This window comes from Acipenser ruthenus, chromosome 24 (assembly GCF_902713425.1).
Source record: "Acipenser ruthenus chromosome 24, fAciRut3.2 maternal haplotype, whole genome shotgun sequence".
NCBI classification, from domain to species: domain Eukaryota; kingdom Metazoa; phylum Chordata; class Actinopteri; order Acipenseriformes; family Acipenseridae; genus Acipenser; species Acipenser ruthenus.
Window position 1 is genome coordinate 16,529,551 of NC_081212.1, and position 6,121 is coordinate 16,535,671.

A 6,121-nucleotide genomic window follows, 5' to 3' on the forward strand; every position below is an offset into this window, starting at 1 on the left:
TGCTCTACATTAATCCAGGACTGGACTAGGGCCCTGAACATGGCTCCACAGTAGTAGCAGTAGTAAATGCAAACGTTGATAAAGTTTTGACATGGCTAACATATCTATATCACTTAATAAATTAAACAATACATCTTGACTGAACTGTAAAAACAAAACAAGCAAACAAAAAATCTTGGCACCAAAGACATCGACACTGCAGTGTTTTTAATTTCCAAGTGAACTTTATTTCACCTTTGGTGTCAAAATAAAAGTGCTACTAACTGCTATAATAAGAAATTATATTGTTTAAGACTAAACTCCAAGAGATTACTTGAAGGATGAATAAAAACAGACCCCATAATATATCTGAACTTTAACAAAGGACAGCACGAAAGACTAATCATAAAGCTCAAAGCGGTATCCAAGGTTGTACATGCAGACGGATTCATGAGTGGTTTAAACCCAGGAAGCTGAGGTGTTTGTAATGGTAAGACTTCTACCTTGGGCCTCGCACTCAGTGGGAGGCATTCATTTCCTAGATAGGGGGGGTAATCAGCACTTTTGTACAAATTGAAAACTACACAAAGTACCATGTTCACAGAGATCGGTTCATTTTGTCTTTATATTTGTGTTTATATCTTTAGCTTATTAACACACTACCCTTTTCCCCCAATAGATGTGTTCAATTTACCAAGCTGTTTTCTCCAGTTTTAAGATTATGTTAAAACCTCAGCACTATGGTATTCATGTTGTGTATAATTTGAACAGGAAATGTGTTAATGTACAGAAATCAGTATAATTCATATTTTGTATGCTGCTAGAGAAAGAGTATTTGTATTGTTTCAGCCTAGAAATTTCTACAAAGTTCAATGCTACTTTCCTTGTAAACAGCTGCATTTCTTCAGCCAAGATGACTGTGCAATAAAGCTACAGCTTACATACAGTAAAATGCAGTGAGGAGCTAATACTGTAATAAAAAAAACAGCAAGTTTTAAATAAAGCTGCTTAAGAATAATAAATAACTATTATGCACGAGAAAAAAAAAAGTTCAGATAATTTCTAAAACAAAATGGTGTAAAAAAAACAGTAAAAACAAACTGCTCTTGTAGATCTAGCAAGTGTCATAACTTTGCATGTAGGGACTCTTCAATCAACATCCAGAGTCATTTGTTTGAAGCTTACTGTAAGGAATGATTACATATATTACTTGAACAAACATGTTCCATTAGCCTTCTCTTTAACTCGCATCCCTTCAGTAGAAATGTAATATTGATTCAATATTGATTGTTCTCCCAATTTATTTTAGATTGGTGTTCTTCATAAAGATGGGGACATGATATAAGCAATTGATCTAGGAAAGGCAGTCATCAATAAACAACAGAGTTAACAAAAAATCGTTCCTTTGAAGTCTTTTAGGCAAGACTACACTAACAGTATATACAAGCCTAACCATTTATAAACTGTGGTTGTATTTGTATTGTATTAGGTGTTGTTAATAAGCAGGATAATCAACTCTGGAGCAGAAAAAATGTTACAATACAACACTATTTAGATCTGTCACTGTTTATGTCATTAAAATAGACTTCATAGAGTACAATAAAAACCAGAATCCTGGGGTCCCTTATGTGTGGTGCAGGGTGAGTCACATAGTCACCAGGTTCACCTACTGGCTGTGCAAAGTTGCTGGTTTTCACTGGGGATTTTCAGAGGAAACGTTGCATTGGATCTTGTGTTACCATGAATAGAGGCAAAACCGCCAGGGGCTGTTTCTCCTCATCATGCTACATCAGACCCTACTGGTGCCCTGTGAGCTCAAGTGGCTTTTGTCCTCCAGAGGGCAGTAGTTTACTGAAATCCACTCTCAAGTTCCTCAGTGTAAAGAGGCAGTTGGCTTGAGTTTGTGTATTAAGACTATATCTTGTTAGTTTTCTCCTCCAACGATTATTTCAGACATACAAAGGTGGCTATGCAAAACACTATGGTACTAGACTTGGTTAAAGAATCTCAGTTAGTGTTGCACCATGCATTCAGTCTTGTACCCACCCCTTCACTGGCTTCTTTCATGTTTTTAACTAAACAGCTGCTTCTCCTAATGACTGACATGTTTTCAGCCAGTAACTCACTTTGACCCAGAAGACACTTCTGAGGTGAAATGACCCAGGAAGTACAAGTGTAACAGATGACCTGAATATATGTTTTGCTATAGCATGTATTTCTTTTCAAACCACACCTTTAAGACTAATGGAAGTGCAGAACAGGTAAGAGCTGCTGTGTATAATCAGAAGAAGATGACCTCTCAAGCTGAAACAGGAGTAGTTATATTTCAAATCTGACCCAGTCAATTCAGATCAATATTCAAGACACGTCAGGTACGTAGATCTGCTTTAGCATTGTGGCACAGGAGGTCATTTTCAATTTGAAGAGTACATTCAATTTGTACTTAAATTGAAAATCCTGCCTTGTACTGAACAGAAACCTACTGACGATGATCGAATATTCTGACTCCTGACGCATCATTGGTTTGAATTGACCTGTGCACATGTGAACTGCCACAGAGCCTGGGATTAGTATAATTACAAGCCAGCTGTTTACAGGTGGCTTATTACAAATCATTAGTAAGATGACTACAGGATTGGTTTCATGTGGCTTTTTGGTTTACGGGTGATAAATCCGCTTTGGGGTGTCATACTTTATTATTATTATTATTTATTTATTTGCAGACTTACAATTGTTACAAGATATCACATTATTTTTTACAACATTGCCCATTTATACAGTTGGGTTTTTACTGGAGCAATCTAGGTAAAGTACCTTGCTCAATGGTTTATATCATCGGTACGCAGTCAGTGAGTTAATGTTGAACAGCTGTATTGTTGAACCCTGATTAAAATCACCCCGCCCAAGACGATATCTGGAATGGTCTTGAATGTTTAAACACACATGATGTCACTTACAAGTCTTACAGTAGGGTTTATAATACAAAATACATTCAGTTACATCAGAAACCAAGAGTTCATTTTAAACTACAACCCTGTTTAATGAGTACCAAACAAAGCCATTTCCCATAGTCATTTCTAGGTTATTTGACACTAGGAAGTCATTACTAAACCAATGGCATGTGTCTAATGAATGACTACTGTTATTTAAACAGGGTACTTTCTACTGTAATGTGGCTGATTAGTTAATAATATTAACATCAGCATAATAATAATATCTTTATATAGGTAGGCTGTGAACTGTGCATTATATGACATTGAACATTACAGGACATTGATTTAACATCTCAACCGCAGGATGTAGCACAAGGAAGTTAAGTGATTTGCTTAGGGTCACACAGTGAGTCAGTCAGTGGCAGAAGTGGGATTTGAACCGGTGACCTGGTTACAAGCTCTGGACTTTAACCACTGGACCATACTGCCTCCTTAAGACCTGTACCTACCTCTTGATTAGAGCCTGCTCTTTAATTGACTGGTAGGACGTTCGTCTGAACCGTGTGGTTTACGGTTCGCATCCAGCCCTTGTCTTTCCATTGAACTCAACAGGCTGAGATACTAATTCATTACAATTGCCATATAAATCTTCGGATGTCTTTTTTTACTTTGCACAGTCGCCTGCCGCTGCAACCCACTTACCAATCAAGAGGACTTACGATTAGAAGCTGAATATAATTTAATGGGTATTCTGCATTATAATAATGCTTCGTTATATTTCACTACTTGCACGGTGCATTTTTATCATAGGTAACCTAAAGAGACAAGCAGTGACAGATACAACAGTCTCCCTGCTAATGGTTTTTGCCTCCAGGGTACCACATATTTCAGATTTTTATATTTATGTCCCTGTCAATATTCAACTGAGTCATTGCTTCTGAAGGTAATTCAATAACCTACCACTCTTACTGTCTCTCTTGAGTTGAACTTAAAAACACTGCAGTGCAGCACAAGTAAGCCCCCCCTCCTTGTCCACAGAGCATGGATACAAACCAAACTTTGCCACACCTCTGTTGTGTGGGGTGAAGAAACCATTCTGTCACCATTCCTGTCCAAGGGCCCATCTTGTTTTGAGAATATCTGTAAAAATGCCCAAAGCCAGTTGTGTTGAGTTGTATGGCTGTTTTGTGATGTGGTCTATTGTTAACTGAAAGCTACGATTACCACGTTTCATTTGTGACCAGTGTTATCGACCCCTGCAAGTGAGACAATAAATAAAACAATAAAATCTCTGCTTCTGCAAACAAGCCTGCCTCTTTAACACTGGGACCTAGCTTGGCAAGTGCATAGTTGCCAGGCTTCAAACCCAGAACTGCAGAGCAAAGGGTAGTGCATTGACTTCACTGTACCATCTTGCTGTCTTTATCCTGAGACAGTTCTCAAAAGTTTAAGAAATATTTTAAGGATTTTTTTTGACTGTTTCTGAAAGCTTGTTTATAAACATTCCCTTATTTTTATAGTCATTTTAGAAATCCATCAATTTTACAAAAATCCTGAAAAAATCTATATTTATAAAAAAAAAATTATAGAAATATAGCACTCCAAGAAATCCACAGAAATATGGTGAAAACGTATTTGGACTGTGACCCACTTCCAACAACAAAAACTACTTCATTTTTGTTGGGTTGTCCCTGAAGAGAACTGTGCTTTGTTTGTACATGTTCGATGACTTTATGCTTTCTTGTGCCAGTAGCTCCCCACACACCACACACTGAGGCTGTGGTTCCTCTCACTGGCCAGTCCAGGTTAAACCACACTGCAAACATTTCAGATCATATTTTCCAGACCTTGGCTTTTAGCTGCTGCTGCTGCTCGTTGCCTCAACACCTGCCATAGCACCTCTCTTACCTGAACCTCAACCCTATGAATAATAATTCTGAGTTTAAAATGAACTTTTCTAAAAGAAGACCTGCTGCAAAACACTTGTAGCCATGACATGTACTTTGATTGTGAGGTAGTCATCTTGCAGCCAACCTTCTCCAAACATTTGTATAGTTCATCTTTAATTCGCTAAAACCAGCTACTTACCTGTTGTGATACTGTTGCAGTGCAATACATAAAAAATGTAGCAGTTTTGCAAAGAGAAACCTCCATCTCTCTCAACACCATTGGAAGTGAATCCGCTCTCCTTTTACAGGACCATTCTGGACCATATGTTAATCATTGAGGAATGGTCATATATGTCTCCAGGATAGAAAAAACACAACCTTGCAGATTTGTTATTGCAATCATTTTATTACACCAGACAGCACCAAATGCCTACTTGTGACATTCAATACAAGTTTGATGATTATTGCTGTAGATGGAAGCATCTATTATTAATATAACTTGTTTGGGACAAAATGGAAGATATGTAATTTTGTCATATACATAAATCATTTTTAAAAAGTGGTATAGAGGTTATGCCGTTTTTCTTTTGATATATGCATATATAAAAGTCAGCAATACATTTTAGTAAGAAGCATTTATACAAAACCTTCAATGACTAATATGGAAACAATGAGTAACCTTATTTAATCCAATTAGCAATAAAAGTGGTTGAATAGCAGAAATAGCTGTGTGCTTTTAAACCACCCCCTGCCCCCATCTATTCTCTTGGTGTCATCCAATCTTATAAGGAATGAAAGTGCTGCTCTCATGCTTGTCTCATGCTTGGAGTAGTGGTTAGGGCTCTGGACTCTTGACCAGAGGGTTGTGGGTTCAATCCCTGGTGGGTGATGCTGCTGCTGTACCTTTGAGCAAGGTACTTTACCTAGATTGCTCCAGTAAAAACCCAATTGGGTAATTGTATGTAAAAATAATGTGATATCTTGTAACAATTGTAAGTTGCCCTGGATAAGGGCGTCTGCTAAGAAATAAATGATAATAATACTTTTCCATTTTGCACTTCCATTTGCTACATATGTCTCAAATGTGATTTTAAAGACATGCATGTTATAGCAAACCTGTATTTTCATTTTAAACAGACATCTGCTACTACACTAATTCCAGGAAGTCTGTTACTGCTTTACTTCCTTGGTCATTCCACCCAGCAGTATCTTACTGGGTCAAAGCATGTTACTGGCTGAAATCATGTCACTCATAGGGGGAGTAGCTGATTGGTTATTGACAGGAACAAAGCCAATGAAGGGGTGGAGACAATTTCACCC